Raw genomic sequence first — 19,659 nt, 5'->3', positions numbered from 1 at the left:
TGAACAGCATCAAAACACAAGACACCAAAGGACAGGTCGTACGTGCCAAATGCATTTTCAAAGACTGATGCTACATCCTGCTTGTCTTTTGACATTGACACGAATGAGATAACCGGGTTACGGCCTTCGCACCGGAGCTGAAATAACCGGTACGCTCCCTTACATTGGTGGAGCGTTATATTAATCATTATTATAATCCTCAGCCTGAGATAACAGTGTTGAATCAACATGATTACTCCTTCTTCCCTGTCATCTGTGCTCGTGTAAAATGGAAGCAGCAGACTTCCTGCGTCAGAATGCAAAGACAAAAAGACAAGATGCTTTTATACAGTTCTTCCTCCGAGGCAGTCGAGACCCCCTGCCAAGAGAAAAATGCAGAATGCTGATCTGAGTACATGTGTATGGGTGTTCTGTAAATCCATGATAACAGTCCTATACTTTAATATATTTTGTATCATGCTGTGAGTGTTTAACATACGGAGACACCAAAGGCTCAGACAGGAGGGAGACTGCCGGAATACCATTCCTCTCATTAAACGCGCTCAGGTCTCCCCTCTCAGCTGGGGGTTTCTTTTCTCCCTCCTGCTTTGTGCAAAAGAGGAAACCGCCGATGATCGTGTCTCGACTGGGTTCTTAAGTAGCCCTCCACTCGGCTGTTGCTCTCAGGACGTGTTTTAGCATCTGCAAGGACGCGTTATTGTGCTGGCATTTTGAGTTCTGTACGGGAAATGCGGGTTGCTGGGGGGGGCAAGATGATGAAGACCATCATAGACGAGACACAAAATCAGGGCAACGTTCTGTGATTGTTAAGCACAGATTTGCTAAAATGTCAACAGGCGTCACACTGTTTTGCCTAAATATTAAGTCATTGCAGGGCAGATGTTTAAGTACTCAGAGAAATGGAGAATCCACAGGGGCCCGAGCCCACAGGCTTTAAACATATGTGTACTTGATATATTCACAATACAGCAGAATGCTTAATAACTGACAACCCAGTGACAATATTGTGAAATGTGGCAGATCTGTTGGGCTTAAAAAAAAAAGGCTGAGTAACTGAGGAAGAATGGAGGTTATTAAAAGAGAAGGGAGGAGGGTTGATTGAAAAGGACAGTTTGAAATTTGAATGCGGCGGGGGTCGGAAAACAAGAGGCAGATGTGAAAGAATGCCGGGCTCCTCAGGACAAAGCTCCTGGTTGTCCCTCTCTAGCCGTTTGAGGGCCACGAGAGAATAGAGGAAGAGTTGGGCCATTCAATTAAACGAGGTCTGAGAGAATGGGGGGAGGTGGGGGGGGGGCGGGGGGACCCAGCATAAAGGACCTGAGAGGGGGTGGAAGGGCTGGGGAGGCTCCGGTTACAATGAAAGACTGACAGCTTGCAAGTCTTGCTTGACCCTTGAATTAGCCCCTGAGCTTTCAACAAACCCCAAGAAAGAGTTGGGATGTTAATTGTCACGGAACATCACAGGGATGCAAAGGAAGGGAAATATGGGACCGGGGATTCACTGAAATGTAAATCAGAACCAACAGACCACCACATGTTGAATGGGGAGGGAGGGGGGGTGCACATTTGGTTTCTGTTGGGTTTTCCCAACAGCATCCTCATACATGAATTCATACATACTATACGACTCCTCTTATCTCCGGTTCTTTTGCCCACTTTGAGGGAAAAACTGAACAACTTGGGGACGTGACGCTCGGTTACAGAGCACTCAGCCTCAGCCGTGGAGGAGATATATTCCCAAAAGAGATGGAGATCCGGCTTTGACGCTGCTCAAAATGTACAATTTGCAAGCGTGAATCAGAAAATCTGCACTCCAGAAAGGGAAGCGCTTGAGCCGGTGATCGGAGTCTGGAGCCGCCCAGCTGAGTCAGATATGGGGCAGCACAGGGCTGCAGGAGCTGAATGACACCCAACCAAACACTGTTTGACTGCTGGAGCTCCAAACACAAGCCCTGACCCCCCCCTGTGAAAAGACAGCTTCTTTTTAGAGAGGGAGGGAGGTTCTTCTGTAAAGCTGTTTTATAAGATTGTGTGAGAAAATTAAATGTAAGAGATCGCAATTTTCTTTTTTATTTATCCCTTGCAGTCACAGGTATTATCCAAACCATGTCATCACGGGAGAGGGCATAAAAAAGAGTTTTTTTGTTTGCTTTTTTTTTTTTTTTAATGCTGCAGATTGTAATGTTTACGTCTAATGAACCGTTAGGCGGCCCACACGTCCACGGAAAGTGCAGCAGCAGGCAAAACCCGGAGCACGTGACCTGGACGCAGCGCTTGTCGTGCTCGTTGCTCTTCTGTTTGTGCCATTCATCATTTTTATGAGCCACTCCATTAATTGATTAGAGCACTCCCCATTGGTCAGGGCGTATGGCTACCAAATAAAGCAATCATGAGCCAAACTCTGGAACACTGCTCCTCATCAAGACATTTATGGACGCATTGTCAAAAAACTAATCCATGATAGGGAAAAAATCGATTTATACGTTTGTCTGGGAATATTCCCTGATGAAAAATGTCAATATATTTGTACATATACATTTTTTTTTTAATCACATGCATCTCATACCTTTCAACTGTCCTTTGGCAGTGAGGGCTATGTTGGTGTCTGCCTGATTATATATTAAATCCTTGGCCTCATAATCACTTTAGCAATGCTACAGAAATCCCATTAACGCTGATAGATACCTACACCTGTCTGTCCACGTGGATTATAACCAGATGATTCACCACGGTGACAAAGTTTTAATGCAAGTTCCATACATTTTGATTTGTAATTTTGATGTTTTACTGGGAAGTGAAGTGGATTATCTCGAATGAAATTTCAAAATGTCATTTCCACTTGCTGATAGCACAAAACTATTCCTTTCAGGTCGGCTGAGATAAGAATGATTCAGCCAGGGCTGTTAAACGTGTCTTTGCCAAATGTTCCTCCGCTTACAAATTAATAGGCTGACATTAATACAGCAAGATAAATAGGAAGGTCAGGAACGGGAGCCCTGCCATTATATGGGTATCTCATAGTGATAGAACCTGCCAATCAAGTCCAATAAGTCCTTGACACGGCACGATTCACCTTGGAATACACAGAGCCTGTGCAATATGGAGCATCCAGCCTTCTGTCCAGAAACCTGGACCACTTAGTACGTCTCCACGAATGAGTCCGGGATTTTTCCTCAGAAACCACATTAAGACGCCATAAAAGAAACATTTGATGTGTGATCCAGGTTTTCGTGGTTAAATGGGACAAAACAAATCTGGGATAGCACATACTGAGCTCTGCAGTCGGCCCATACTTTCTCCCAAAGTCTTTAAATTCAGCACGAGCACGCCGTCAACCCGTTCATTCAAAAAAAAAAAACAAAAAAAAAAAACAAAACAGCGACACACAACTGTGAGGTGGTAAAGTAAATAAAAAACAAATAAAAAAACAAACAAACAAAAAAAAGAGTTTGAATTATGAATGTCAGCCTGCTTAGACCTGAAACAATGGCGAACAAATAAATAACCAGTGGAGGTCAGATTTGCTCACTGGGGTCACATTCTGTGAAAAAGCTGTTACTGAGTTGTGCCGCTTGTGTAACCTATTTATTTTTCTTGTGTTGCCACACGTCAAAAACAGCGTTGCTTGTTTGCAGAAAAGGGATGGAGGCCTTTTTGGGCTGATGCACCTAAGCTGGTTTTAATCTATAAAACAATGTGCTGTACTTACAATGATATGCACCAGTGAGCAGCACTGGTAACCCCCCCACCCCACCATCCCTTTGCCTCTTTAAAAATGAGCCTCTGAATGGTTAAAAACCCCACTCTATGCTTTCTATTAAGATCTTCACCATCAATAATGCACTGTGATCGTGAGGCGTTATTAAACAGGATGATTAATTTTTAAGATAGCGGGCAGCAGCAGAAAACATGAGCAAGGTAACGAGGTAACGGAGAAGATGACTCGTGTGAAGCAAAATGGAGGGGGGAGCGAGCAGGGAAAAAAAAAACAAAACAAAACAAAACCTGAAGAAGAAGCTATTTATCCACGTCTTTCCTCATCTGGGATATTTGAGAAACAAAAGAGAAACTGAGAGATTATCTCAGGGGCCAAAAGAAAAAATTACAGACTGGGTGGGGTGTTTTTACTCTATATTCAATGAAAGATGTGTCATTAAGTAAATCCTGTAGTTTCTTGGAATGTACAATCCTGATATTGAGTCACAGTCTGTTTTGCACAATCCATCTCTCAATAGTCTAAAAAGCCCCAAATCCTTCTTCTCTTTGTTTGCTTTGCTTGTTGAGCTACATCTCCTCCTTTGTGAGTGTCATATTTAACAGTGGCTAAATAATAGCTTTTACCTGGATTAACCTCCTCATTTCAGTTGAGCATCCGTCTACAATGCATTTCTTTCTCTTCGTGCACATTTGTTCGGGAAAGGCACTCCTCTTTAAATTGCCTAGATGTCCTGAAAATGCATGAGCATTTTTAGAAAGCAGTGATTGTGTTTCCAGAGTGGTGGATGTTTAGATTTTTTGAAGGGTGCTAATTCTTTCAGATAAGAGGCATCGTGCATGATGCGTCCGACCTTGGCTCGGTGTCTAATTGAGGCTTTTAACCTTTCTGTGCCTCAGAGGAAGGATGAACACAACCGCAAATAAAGAACGGCACACAATCACACTAAAATAGAAGATAGGAAAAAAAAAAAGAAAAGAAAAAGAAAATGCTCTTACCCTTACAGCAGGAGCTATTCTACAAATGATTTCAGCAGTGGAGTGGAGTTACTGTAGCACATTTCTGTCCCAGTGCTGCTGTATCTATTTTCAATCTAAAGGATGGCATGAGTGCCTTTTGTCAGGTAGGGGAAGCGGCGTATGTCAAGCTAAAACAAGGTATAGCACCATGTCTCTCGTCAGGGAGCTCAAACAAAAGGAGTGGGTGCAGTCTTTCCTAGATGCAATCACTTGTCAGCCCTAAATCTTCACTCAGTACTGGCCTGACAGGTAATGGTGCTTGTTAAACCTGATGAAGGTATATTGGCCTTTTTTTTGTCTCCAAAGGCACATGTCAAGACAGTGTCTAAAAGGCATTTAGCTGCTGCTGAGAAATAAAGCTCGGATACACAACAACATGAATAGATAAGAAGGTGGGGGGGGGAGGGAAACACAAAAGTGTCGAACGCCATATTTATACACAGCAGCACGACCAAAAATAGTAAATGAAGTTGTTTTGAATTTTCAGGCTGCATCATTAGACTCATGTGCAGTTTCAGTGTCACTAATCCTTGGCCTCTCTCCACCTTCAGCTGTGAAAGAGAGAGGACAGTTTGGGGCTGAGCCTTTTCTACGGCGTTCATTAGCATAACTTCAGCACTGTGAGGGGGATTGTGATGCAAACAAGCACAGATTGGCTCATTCCAGCCCCCCTATTTTAATAACTAAGGTGGCTATAGCATCTCCTCCCTGCCGGCTCACTGTACAATGGAGCAGCCTCCCACTTTGGTATTGAGGGGGGAGAGGAGATACTTAAATATGACAAGTTTCAGCCTCAGTTTGGATGAGAGCAAACACTTGGCTCACACTCAGTAGTTTGCACACGACTGGTGAGAGATGACAAAACAGGGACAATTATAAAAATATAATGTTCAGCATATTTTGTTAAAAAGCACTACAGTATGTCACAAAAAAAAAACAAAAAACTAACAAACAACACATTCCCTTTCAAGAATATTCCCCTGTTCCCAGCTGTCCATGATTTCGACTTGACATGATTAAAAAAAAATATGTAAATGAATTGGTGGCTTATGTTATCGTCCCCCGCCACCCACAGTGGGACAGCAGATACAGCAATCGCCGCTGCTGCACCTTGTGTATGTTTAATATGTGTTTGCTCTTCTGTGATAACATAGGGAACGGAGGGGTTGTGTGGTGGTGGGGAGGGGGCAAATAGGGCTTTCTTTTCTCTTCTTCGCCCCCCCTCCTTCTGAATAACTGGACCGGAGTCAGGAAATCTAAAGACACAAGGAGAACGAGAAGGAAGATACAGGAGACTGTCAAACAGACCACGATAGAACATTTACTGGGAAATTATCTCCCCGTTATGAGGCTCTCCTGTTTTGAATACCAAAGGGATTCAAATTCCCCAAAAAGCTCGGAAAAGGTTGACCAATTTCTTGCTCCGCCAAACGATAGCGTGGGTCACACCTTTGAACTGCGGCGCTGCAGGTAGTGCAAAGCGGAGATTTTAATCTCTGTATCTCTGGAAGGGTAATCCACTGAAGGAAATGGTAAATGGATTGCATTCATACAGCACTCAGAGCACTTTGTATGACACTTTACACCAACACACATCCAGTTGGGGCGTTTTGCAGGGTTCGGTGTTTTGCCCACACTTCCAACACGCAGGCTGGAGGAGCACAGAATCGAACGTCCACATTAGTGAACAGCCAGCTCGACCAGCCGCCCCCGAGTGTAAGTGCTGCAGCTCTAAGTTATTCAAAATATTGACTAAGACTCACGATGAATATGGAGTGTGCGTGATAAGGTTACACTTGCTTGGGAGGGAAAGTCTCCTCAGTGAGGCATTTCTTAACACGCTGCACCAATCAGAGGCGTGTAGATGAAAGATAATGTGTTAATTATCCTAAAATATCTGCTCGATAATATCATGGAGGGGAGTTTTACCTCCGCTTGAACCATTTCTGTTAACATAATCAACAACCGGTGTCACTGTGCATAATTAGTTTATGATGGCATAAAGGAGACGCGTGACAGTGACACACGCTCACTAATGTGCAGAAGGGTTTATATAATTTATAAGGGTGTTGTTCGTTTCAGTGCAAAGCACTGAGGGCTGCCGTGGAGATTTGTAACATTTGGCTTTAGTCATTCTTCTCAGTGTCAGGGAAAACACACAAGCTAATGAAGTGTGATACGAATTTATTTAACGTAAACACATTGTGATGCTTTTTAGTTAGCCGGGCTGAACAATCCACAAGTTTTCTCAGTACGAGGGAGCCAGAGATATTTAACCGGCACCCTTCTCCTGTTTCATACGTAATATCTACAGCGTCAATTAGGACTATTGTTTGGGGCTATCTCTGCATGCTCCAGTTGTATTAATCATTTTATGAAAGCTTCATTACACTTTTCTGTCTCGGCGCAAAATGTTTAACTTCTGTTTAAGTTTAAATGCCAAGTGTGCAGCCGAGAGTGTCTTCAGAATATTTTTGGTCTGTCCCTGAGTAATGTCTGCACCCCCGTCGCCTTTCCCCCTCCAAGCGTATGCACAGGAAGCCACCAGCCTTTTTTAGGCGAGAGAGTTAAAGGTTTATTTGTCTTTTTCGGCCCTCGAAATAAGTGAGTAGGTGCTGCACTGTCTCGCCATCTCTGCTTTTGTCCTGTAGCAACAAAAAGTTCCCAGAGTTCATCACAGGCAGAACTTTTAAAGCCACGTTAAATATCTAAACAAAATATCCCACCCCACCTCCACACGGCACGGAGAGATGTTATCAGGCAAAGCACAAGCAAACTTTTCCCTCCTTTAGGCAGGTCTCGGCCTCTTGGAGCCTCAGCTTCCCCCCCGCCCCCCCCCCCGGGCCTGCAGGACCTATTTCTGATGGTAATGGCTGCAGGAGCTACATCCTGTCAGCTCACTCCAGACTCACTAGTAATCAGCTCAGGCTGATGAATGACAGAAACGCCATTGGCTCCACTTTTTTTTTTTTTTTTTTTTTTTGGAAACGAGAAAAATGCACCCTTTTCTACCCCCTCCTCCCAATTTTACTGTCCTCCTTATACAGCGGCCCCCCCCCCCCATTTCCATCAACTACCAGAGAATAGCACTCATCACATTGGTTCAGCTGCTGCCGCTGAAGCTAAAGTGAAGCGTGCGTTGCTTGGCACAGATGCAGTGCTTGAGAATTTGTGCAGCCTGCTCAGACCTTTCTGCCTGGTCATTATTTGACCTCGGTTTTGATTTTAACATCGGCTGATTCACCAGCACAAAAACACCCTGCTCCTGACCTCATTTCTCGTAGATGTAAAAATAAAGGTGAGCCTTTTTATGGAAGATGAAGATTGAAAAATTGGCTTTCCCGTGTCGATGTGGCCTTTCTCATCTTTTCATTTTGACTGATCAGTGTCTGCGTCCAAAGCCGTTTCAGGCTTTATTGATTGTGTATTTGTAGCATTAGTCAGCTGCGTAAAACAATTTGTGAAACCAGAAACAGAACTTCTCTTTTTTTTCCAAATTAAAAACAAATAATAATTATATGTTGGCTCTCCACGTAAATCCAAGAATTTCATCGCCGGTGCAGCTGATGGGTCGCAGTTTAACATGGCTGATTTCACATCTACATTTATTTCAGAAGTGCTTTGACAAACGGGAAGGAAATTTGAAACGCATCTCTCTTTTTTTTGTCTAAATGTTGCGTTCTACAAGAAAAACTGTGTGCCGAAATTCAGTGATTAGAGTGTGTCAGATAGACTGTGGTGGATTAAAATGCTCCTTTATGGACTGAAAACACATCTTGTACTTCTTAAACTGAATAAACCATTTAGAAACCCATTAGCTAACGTTTATCATGAGGCGTTGATACATGGCCCAGCAATAAAATCAAAGGAGCAAAAATTATAACGATAATGCGAACAATAATCATGACTTTGTGGAGGCCGCCTTCCTGATTTCAGGGAATCTTTAACGTGGCCAGTCCGAGTCAGTTTGAGCCCAACTCGGTTCCCTCTTGGGTTCTCACATCCACTGATCACACACCAGGTGTGAAGAGGAAGCTGCAGTTGTCACACTCATCTTAATCACTAAAAGCAGAGCTGAGGACTGAATAGCTGCTTTGGACAAACAGGTCAGTCTAATGGTTAAAGCAGTCAGGGTATGTGTGATTTATGGCAGAATTCACACCAGCAGAGATGCCTCACACCTCATTTAGGCGGAGGCATGATGAATGATTAGGGCAGCCTGCGTGTCTTCTCCCTGTGCAGACACACCGAGGTGTCAATATTAAGCATTCCCAGCTCCACAATAAATATATGAATAATGAATAATACACACACACACACACACACATTCAGCGGCCAAACTTATCTGCAGTATTTAAGATGTTCATTACCTAAAACCAAGCACCCCCCCCCCGCCCGGCCGTGGAGGAGGAGTTGGTTCCAACAGGCAGCAGTGAATGCCAGGCCTGGCACAGCTGTACAAGCAAAGCTGTAAAGAGAAGTCACTGGCCACTGTCGCTCAATCTTCCCCCTGCGTTAATCCCACACTATCTGCATTCACGTCAGACCCACTCCTCAAGTCCCTCCATTGCTGTTCACACTCCTACATTCAGTTGGCAGGAAAGCAGGAAAAGTGGACATGTTGCATCACTTCTCCTGGCTGTAAATCCCCTCAGCATTGTTCCCTGCAATAATCTTTTTCTCAGACGGTGTGATGGCTCTGTTATGATGTCCAATGATCCAATAGTCATTTTCTGCAATCTACTTCCTGCTTCTTGTTTGCTCTTTCAGGTATCCAGTCAACCACATAAGTGGAAGTTTGGTTGTGTTACTTCAATGTGAGATTCTTGCTCTGTGACTTCTAACAAGTAGCGTGGCAAACACTAAGAACATTCACCATTTAAAAGCCTTTAATGCTCCTGAATCTCTTCTTAGCTGCTCCGATCATCTTCTGAATGGCCTAAATACACAAGCAGGGCCTTATGTGTGTGTGTGTCTGTGCACTGTTTATCTGCATTCATCATTAAAATATTATGGAGGCATCATAGTCCACAGTGGTAGTTAGATAATGAGCGTTGGTCAGGTTTAACTAAGCCGGCACACTTAAATCATGCTGTTTAGTAAATGCAGAATTTCCTTCCAAACCGCCTACAAAGCCAAGTCCTATTTTTTTTTACATTTATTTATTAATATCATTTTAATACCTGTTTTTTGTCCTCTTATTTTCTAATGTTTTCCCAAGAAGCTCCTCTCCAGTTGACCCAAGCCAGCGACTACTGCCTCTGGCTTGTCACGGAGAGAAGAGTGATGCGGCTCTATGGGCAGCAGAGAGGGAGGCTCTGTACTGAGACAGCAGCAGGTGCAGCTGTGACAGTTGCCGTGTTGTTGCTAGCCCCACACTGTAGTCAAGATGAGGTTCACAGATGTAGCCACTCAGTGCAATGGTTTATTGGCTGCCTGAAACAATGCATCTCTGTCAAGAACAACTCCTCCTAAGGCCATTTCAGTCTAAGAGTGTTCTGTATGAAACAAGGCGTAGAAAAAACTCATTCTGACACATAAGGTCAATTCTACTCCACGGCTGCACAATCAAAGCCAAAAAACTCCAAAACAAGACAAAACAGATTCCAACCTGAAGCAACCACCGAAATGTGCAGGTCTGAGACGTAAGGTCACGCCAGGATATTTTCCCCTCCAAAGCATAGTAACAATAATATGTAAATAATGCATACATGCTAATGTGTTGATTTTTAATACCATAAAAATCACTTAATTAGCAGAAATTATTTTAACGCAGCATTCAAGTATTTTTATTGTGGCAAAACGGATTTCAGATGAATTATAACCGAGCCCCTCTCTCTCGCTCTCTAACGCATGCTTCTCAAGTCAACCAAGCACGACCCAAGGCTGCACTTTCCCCCAGGTGGATCTGCCAAGACATGCATAACAATCACGCGCCACTTTCAATACATCTCGCCAACAGAAAATGAAAATAAATGGCACCCATTTCAAATTACCTGTGATTTCTTCTTCTTCTTCTTTCTTTCGCTCTCTTTTTTTTTTATTTATTTTTTTTTTTTTTAAAGAAGAGGTTGCAAACCTGATTCCTTTTCTTGAAATTCAGCACCCCCAAACCTCCACACACACACACTCCACAAAAAGTCCAATCCAAAAGGGTTCTGAAGTCTTTCGTTGATTCTCGAGAGTGGAGTGGAGATCTGAGATAATATGACTGTTGTTTTCCTGTAAAGCACCCAGTCTCTGCTTGTTCAATTACTGGAAGGAGCTTCAACGAAGGCGGTTAAATCATTTGCAGAGACATTATCTACGCAGAGAGAGAAAGAAAGAGAAGGAGGGGGGGATGATGGGGGAGGGAGAAATGGACAGAAAGAGAGAGAGAGAGAGAGAGAGAGAGGGAGGGAGGGAGGGAGGGAGAGAGAGAGCAGACAACGGGGCCAAACTTTAGTCTGCAGAGGAAACAGAAAGATTTCTTGTGGACCACACATGGAGGATAAAAGCAGCAGGATTCATGATTCACTGCAGAAAATTAATAGACTAATACATTTCTCTCTGTTTCAATGCCAAAAACCACATAATAAGATAAAATTGTTTTCATTACAGGTGATGATAGATATCTGTGTAAATTGTAAAAAGTGCACAGACAATTTACGAGTGAGCCAACACAGAACTTCATTCCTTTTTACATATGTCGCCTCCAAACAGAACCAGCTCACGAGCGCTCATCTGTCAGCATGAGCAATCATTAAGAGATAATTTGATTGTTTTTTCAACCTCAGCTGTGTTTGATGTCTCTGGCATGCTAGCAATTGAACAGACAATTATTTTGTTGATTAGCTTAGTTTTCAGCAACTTAGCATGCCTGTGATATTCCTCTGAAACTCCCAGACCAGACGCTCAACTCCGTCTGACTTGGCAACTAACAATCCAAGAGCAAAAGCTTCCACAGTCCCCCAACTAAATACTGTACAATAAAATTTATTCATTTATCGAAGACTTCCAAAGCAGCCAAACCAGATCACCAAAATGAGCGTATAGAATAAAACATGAGGCGACGCACATATATATAACAGCTGCTAATTCACCTGTGCGTGTTGTTTTGAAGTGGATTTACCTCAACGCCCCCCCCCCCCCCCCCCCGCTTACCGTTTGTTCTATTTGGTCATAAAAAAAATTTCAATAAATGAATAAATCACCACAAACTGCACTCCAACATAAAAACTAAAGCTAAATCTAGCAAGCAATATATTTTTACTGAATTTAAAACCGCTTCTGTTTGTTCCCCGTTTTTTTCCATTTTAATCCAACATTTTTTTAAATTGATGTAGATTTAGTGAGTTATTCTTACTTCTGGATGGTGCTCTCTCAGATTGGTTTAAAGTTAATATCAAAATTTACTTAATTGCTAAATAGCATGCAACACAATACACAATAGGCCGTTTATGCAAATCAGTTGATAGAAATAGATAGCAAAGATGAGTCCAGAGTACAACACCAAAATAAATAATAATAGTAATACAATAATAAAAATTATTTAACAAAAAAAAAATAAGGGAAAAAGCATATTTTCCATTTGAACAAAATAAAATAACATCCTGATGTTGAGTATTGCTTACCAGTTTTGCACTTCGCTGGGATGATGTCAGTCTGAATGTACTGAAGAACGCCCACAGCCCAACATGAAAATAATTAAAAAAATTATAATAATAATAGCAAAAAAAAAAAAAAAGGGAACAGGAAGTAAAACTTTTCTCACTTGCAATAAGTCACAATTGTCAAGGACAACAGCTGCCTATATGGAGGGGATATATTGCCCCGGCGTGTTTACCCACACCATTCCTAAATAACAGCCCTGTCTTGTTGGAAAAGGGGCTTTTAAGTGTGGATGTGCTTCGCTCTCCTATAATCCAGCCGAGACATTACTTCTTCCCCTGGCAGACGTCCGCAGATCCCCCCTCTCTCCCAGCCAGGCCTTGCTCTCGGCTGCTATGGCAGAGCCGCAATAACTGCTGTTTGCTCAGAGCCTTGCCTCCCAGGTTCTCCTCTGTCACACAGAAATTGAATATTTTCCCAAATAGTGTTGCAGCTGTGCACAGATAAGGACAAGTTCTGTTCACATAGCACAAAGAATGAGGCGGGGTTGGTGTGTGTGTGTGTGTGTGTGTGTGTGTGTGAATGCGAGTGTATTATTACATCTTTAAATTAAAAAACAAAGAAAAAATGTCACAAATTAAATGAGAACAAGTAAAACAAGTATCATGTTTAAAATGTAATTATGAAAACAATTAAGCACTTTTCAATCATTATAAATATGTTGTAATTTTATAATTATCCAAACTACTTCTTTCTTTTTTTGTCTGTGAAACCATAACGTGGAAAAAGGATGAAAAAAATCCTCCCCTGCTGATAAATTCTGATAGTTATTTTTTAGATTTCTTTCATTGGCAGACATTTCCTGCTCAGACTGGGAGTGACCGTAACACTCAGCACCATCAGCACAGAGCTTATCTTATCAGATACCGAGCTCATTGTTTTCAACACGATGTGAAAATACGAGAGCTGCGATCAGAAAGCAGGTCAGCGTGCAGCACACGTCGATTGGTGGCCACGGGACGGGACTGTTCGCCACCCATTTCTGCACTTTGCACTTCCCTTTTCTCCTAAACAGCTTTTCAAGGAGCGCAGAATGAGTGAGGCAATGAACAGGAGATGCCAGATAAGCTCAGGGAGGCTGCCACTTAACCACAGCACAGAGCTCTTCTGGAGCCACCAGCTAATATCCATGTTGCTCCTTGTCACCCGAGTTTGAATTGACCCCTTCTTTCTGCCGCCCATGTCCTTGCAGCGTAATGTTCTGCTGGGAAATTATTTAGGCAAGCAGAAAGTTTCACCTGCCATTTCGGGGGGTACCGAGTCCCCTGCTGCACCAGAGGCCTTTGGCAAGTGGAAACAAATGTTTCACAAAATGGCAGGGAGGGGAACACACTGGCGCGCAGCGTTTTACTGATTGCCAATCGTAAAATAAAATCAGTCATGAAAGGGGAGGTATTCCGGCCCACCAAAGGCCTGCACATTGCATCAAATTTGCCATAGCTTTCTTTTACAGCCTTGTTTATTCGCTTTAATGGCGAGCAGTTATCCGCACAGTATGGCTCCATGTAGGTGGTTAACAGCAGAAAAGATTGCATCTGAAAACACAAACCCACAATTTATGTGCCAAACAAAGCAACGGGATGTAAATCTAAATGCTTTAACTCCCTGCAATCCTCAACTTCTGACACACAACCTCCTCCATTTGCCCAATTTTGCCATAGAAGCGCTAACATCGTCATTTGGAAGAAATGCAACTTGATATTGTTCCTCATCCTTTGGAAAGTGGTAGCTATCAAAGGCTGTGATGCTAGGGAATTAAAAAAAAGAAAAATGAAAAGGAAGAGCTTGAAATTGGTGTTTACTGTGGACAAAAAACCCAACATCCCTACAGTGTAATGCAGACAGAAAGAATCCATCCAGCCACAATGCAACCCTTAAATCAGTCATATGGACGCGCCAATCGCTGCTCGCACAAAGACATGAGGCGGATATGAACGCTTGAGAGACAAAGTGAGCGAATGCTGGCACTGGTCAGCGTGTGAACTCAAATCACATTAAATCCAGAACAAATTACCTTAATAAAGCCAGAGTGGAAGTTCCGGGCTTGTTATTGCAATTTAAAAATTAGGAGAAGCAATGAAAGCTGTGTTATGATGTGTTTAACGCACCAGCCAGATATCCGTAGACAACACAAAACCTCAGCTGCTGTTCCGGGGCGGGCGGGGTTGGAGGGGGGGGGGGGGGGCGCACAAAAATAAAAAATAAAAAAATCAACTGCAATTTCTCAGCAAAAAATGAAGCAACAGCCTGTAATAGCAGAAATTTTGATGCATTCACACCCACTCACTCACTCGCTCGCTCGCTCGCTCACACTTTCTGGCTTGAGAGTCTTGTGAGCTGCAAGAGGGGTGAGATAAAGAGTTGTGAATCGAGTGATACGTCGCACGTCGTCTCCCCCAAAAAAACACACATAGTGGATTGCGCCGGGCCGTATTGATCCGCCAAGCTGCGATGAACGCACGAGGCAAAGAGAAGCAATCTGGTTCTCTAGCAGATCAAGAGCAGCTGCAGTTCTTTGAAACCAGACGCACTTCCACTGGAACAAGGCTACAGACTGAAAAAAGGTGCTCTCTCGAGCCGGCCTCAACGCTAAAATGCTCATAATGGCATGCTCGAGCTAAAGATATCAAGCAAGCAGACATTTGAGAAGACAGTTTCCTTCTGAAATCCGCCCTCCGGTAGTTTGTGTAACCTCTGCTGACTGGAGGTACACCTGTTTTTCAGACGCTGACAGATGGAATAACTATTTTTGCAACTGTTATGATGAAAAACCTAAAAATTATCTCAACAATAAACCACAATGAGGAATCTAAAATGGTGTCTGGTCTTTATTACATTTTATTTTATTTTTTACCTTACAATACACGTTATTTACTCTGTGAGTCAGAGCAGAATTACCCTGTTGTGTAAAAGCTGCCACTCTCCTACACAACCACATAAACAAATTCAAGAGAGATTATGTTTTACACACAGACCTACTTACAAGTACGGGGGAGGAAGAGTCTTTCAGTTTTACCAGCTCACACACGTTCTCCAGCCTTTCGGTCTCAGCCGAGGGAGACAAAAACAAAAACAACAACAAAAAAAAAGCTGTGGCAGAAAATACGACTGTTCCATTGTGGCAGGGCTCGGACCACTTTGATATGCTAATATGTTCACTCCAAACAGCTGGAATTTGCACTTCTATTAATTCAAACATTTTTTCTTTCTCTCTGTACGCCAACATGTGAAAATGGGATTCTCCCATAAAGAGCCTTGAAGGGGCAGCGTTGTCCCTGAAGCTGATAAAAGTCTGGCTTCTTTCACACACACACACACACACACACACACACACACACACACACTCTCCCAAAAACTCAAGACTTATTCACCACTGGCTTGCCTTTGTATTGGCCTGAATGTCGCCCTGTTGAGGCTGATGAAGCCACTTCATCACCTTCAGGATGAAGTCTTAGAAAAGGGGGGCTGTGCAGCATCACCCCTTCATTTGATCATTTAAATATAGATTCAATAAAAACAAACAAACAACGACAACAAATGTCACATTTGAGAGTGTTTCGTCTCCACGACACATGAATGTGCCCTACAGAGAGCTTTAGAGACACATTCATGGACACTAATCCAAGCAGGAATTCTCAGCTCTGTTTCTAAAGATCACACACACCACAACAAAAAAGCAACAATAACAACAAAAAACAATAAGCAGCAAAAAAAAAAAAAAAAAAAGGGGAGGGGGGGGGGGGATTTATGCCCGTAGCACCAAAGGACTCCTGAGCTCCGCTGCTCTGCTTCACCGGCTTCTGATGCTTCTGAGGCCGGGAGAGAGAGACAGAGAGGCGCACACCGCAGCGCAGCGCACCGCATGTGCGCCTCAGCTGCCTGACTCTTTAACACATGGTTGACAAGATCGGAATCATCAGGTCTAAATAATAAATGCGCAGTAAGAAGATCTAATTTTACTGCCCCTCTGCACCGACTGCGTTTGAGTGAAGCTGCAAAATTCCGCCTCCTGTTTCTGCGTGTTTTCGTTTTTATTCCCCTGCTTGGCTTTTTTGATCCATCCGACTGTGGCCCATTGCATCATGAGCTATCTCCGGCCAGAACTAATCATTGCTTCTGTAGGCGAAGCTTCACTGATTTTTTTTTAACCCCCTCCTTTTCTTCCTTTGGACAAATAGCCTGGTCCCCAATTATAATGGATTAGCCCGTGAATGCTCTAAAGAATTAGACATCGGTCCTCAGGTCACAGCTTCCAGCATAAATCCCCATTCAGACCAACAAGACCCTCCGTGGATTAAACAGAACTCCACCTCAACTTTACAGGCTGAAATTCCACTTAAATGCAGACCTACATGTTCTGATTCATGCAAACGCGCTGCCCCCCTCCTCCAATACACCCCCAACACACACACACACACACACACTTTTTAAATAGTTTCCATTCAACCAAATTCTGCAGCCGAACAGATCAATCCACATCTGCTTATGTTTTCATTAAGCAGTTTTTTAATAACCCTTCTGACTATTTAAATGGATAAAAATGGAGACATTCATTATTCAAACCGCCCCCCATCCCCGCCTCTTAGTAAAATCTGACCTTTATTACTTCTGATAATCAGCCTAAAGGAAGAATGACACTTTGGTAATGTGCTGTCCTAAAAACAAAAGGCAGCGCAGAGAAAGAAAAGTTACACCAGCAGGCAGCAACTAGTCCTGCTGAAGGTCTGCGTTTGTTTTCTGGAGCAGGAGGACAGAACTTGTCTTACCTTTTTCTGGGAAAGCAGTGACGCCAAAAACGAGGCAGAAATGTAGTGAGACAGTAAAAATGAAAGAAGTCAGTGTGATGGGAGCTCCTCTGCAGCGGACACAGTCAGCCTGCAGGTCTGATGCATGCTCCCCCGGTCCGGGACAGAGGCCGAGCTACGAGGCGGCAGGTCCGGCTCTCAGCCCGTACATTCCCCCGCAGCGGACACACGCTCCCATGGCCGCTCCGGCTCTTCTGGGTCCTCCTGAGCGCGTCTCGGCTCCAACAGATAACAACAAAAAAAGTAAAATTTAAAAAAAGGTAAGGGGACAAACAGACTGTGGAGGTGGGGGGGCTTTCTGTTTCAGTGTCCGCTGACGGGGACCTGAGCTCCGCTCCTCGGTCACTTCCAGCCGCCGCTCCTCTCGGCTGACGCTGCCGGATGAAGCCGTGCAGACTGGATAAGTTTCAGCGGCCTCTCCTCTGGAAAAGATCCCGCTCAGTGTTCACACACTTGGTTCTCCACTTGGTTCTCCACTTGGTTCTCCAGTAAACAGCGCCAGTGCGGCGGAGGAGCGTCCGTCTGCAGGAGCCGTCTGAGCGGAGGACTCCGACAAAACACGGCATGGACTGCCAGAGCAGAGCGGACTGATCACGGCAACTCAGCGCAGATTTTTCACATCACACTAAAAATGAAGGCGGTTTTCGACTCAGCCCCCCCCCCCCGCCTCAACCTTCATCTTTACTGTTTAGAGATGCAACACTGGCTTCCTCTTGGGCAGGACACCCCCCCCCACCCCCCAAAAGACTATCCAACCAATGACAGAGGACTCATTTTACCGTAATACTACCAAGCATCAAAAGAAACATGGAAATACAGTCAGACCCCCCCAGACTGGATAACAGGCCTGAGCAGCAGTGGTCAACCTTTCTGCTGGTGTGTGTTTCTCTCGCAGTTTCTTTCTTTCACCCTTCGACTTCTCTCATCCAGGATTCATGAAGCAGCCGAGGGAACGTTACTGTAAGCTGCAATTAGCATCCATTGTAAAAATTCAGGTGATTCATGTGAATTCAGATTCCTGATTTGGAGGCCCCAGCCTTTCATTAAAACATCAGGAACAATTCAACACTTTTCACTATTTTTGCTGCAGGTTTTCCATAAAGCCTCCGTCTTTGGGAAAAAAGTCTATAAACAAACAACAAACATCTGTTATGTTGATTTGTGCATCTGCTGGAGACTCGGGATGTGTTATGATCCGCTTGAGGAATTCTGCCCAGAAACATTATCAGACAGGACGTGGGTCCACACCTGGCTTCAATAAAAACTGTCTTTCACTCAGTACGGGAATGGTGAGTTGAGTCATGTTTGCCAGGTGAAGGTGAATGCAGGAGAGAGACAGACTTATGTTTTCATAAGCATAATTTTACATAATAATAAAGACTTTTTTTTGTTGCAAGGGACAAAAAAAGAGAAAACAGATGTATGAAAAGGTCACCCGGTGGCAGGTATCCATATCTGGAGGAATGTTTATTTATAAGCTGAGACTAAAAACACATGTGGTGTCTCTATGACTCCGGTGATGAACTGCTTAAACGGCCATTCTGGATGAATTTATTTAAATCTGCTTCCTCATATTGTCAACAGAGGGCATTAGACTTGTATTACTTTTCTTCTGCATGAACACAATTCACTCAAAAACCAAATTCACGGCCCTGTGATAGACCGTCGGCCTGTCCAGGGTGACCCCCCCCCCCCCCCCCACCACAACCTGGAAAACGGATAAGAGGGAGAAGATGAATGAATGAACAAACAAACCAAATTCACGACCAGCTAAAATAAAACTGTACAGTAATCTTTACCAAGACCACCTGGCACTGCTGACATAAACGGTTTATGATGAACTCTAATAGTCATATCTTACAATGACGGCGCCAAATGGTGCGTGATAAATGGCGGCGGCCTCAACACATTCAAAGTGTGAAAAACAAACAGCAAAAACGGCCATTTCATTTTAAATATCAGGTATAATTATATTTCCGGACGGACCTCAGCCAAACATCTCCTCGTTTCCCATGTGGCTCCCAGCCTGCCTCTTAACCTTCAATTGTTCACCTAACAATGCTTTTTGGTTCCTTCCCAAAATATTTGCACATGATTGACATCTCAGGCACACATGACCAGTCACAGGACCGCTGCTGCTGACCCCCTCACTGGTGGACGACGACGTGGCCGGGCCGTACGCTCCACAGCACAATTAACAAAGCCGCTCCGTCCATCGTTTTTGACCTTCGTCCTCTCTGAGTTTGACCCAGACGAGCTCAGCCTGAGTTCGGTTGTGTCCTGTAGTTCTCTCAAAGCTCAAAGTGAAGCTCGTTGTGTTTCCTTCTTCCTTTTCCTCGCCTGCATGCATCCAGCTTGTTCAGCATCAAACTAACTGAAACTCTTCCACATCACAATTGCACCAACTTTTTTCTTTTCTTTTTTTTCCTCCAGTATTCTCTCATCAATTTGCGTCAAGCTAGCTTTAGTG

General features: G+C 43.7%; 1 protein-coding gene across 12 annotated transcripts in view; it reads right to left on the bottom strand.

Moving 5' to 3' along the window:
• The window catches only part of adgrl2a (adhesion G protein-coupled receptor L2a), an 89,233-nt gene extending 71,443 nt beyond the window's left edge, over nt 1-17,790 (bottom strand). For 6 of the 12 annotated variants that reach the window (XM_029500588.1, XM_029500580.1, XM_029500581.1 and 3 more), the window contains exon 1: nt 17,151-17,790. The gene's annotated coding sequence lies outside the window, so the exon portion shown is untranslated. The remainder of the gene's footprint in view (nt 1-17,150) is intronic. The other 6 variants (XM_029500586.1, XM_029500585.1, XM_029500584.1 and 3 more) reach the window with 3 other exon arrangements.
• Between the last annotated feature and the right edge of the window lie 1,869 nt (nt 17,791-19,659).

This window comes from Echeneis naucrates, chromosome 4 (assembly GCF_900963305.1).
Source record: "Echeneis naucrates chromosome 4, fEcheNa1.1, whole genome shotgun sequence".
NCBI lineage: Eukaryota > Metazoa > Chordata > Actinopteri > Carangiformes > Echeneidae > Echeneis > Echeneis naucrates.
Note: the sequence above shows the minus strand (reverse complement) of the source record. Positions and strands in the feature narration are given on the sequence as shown.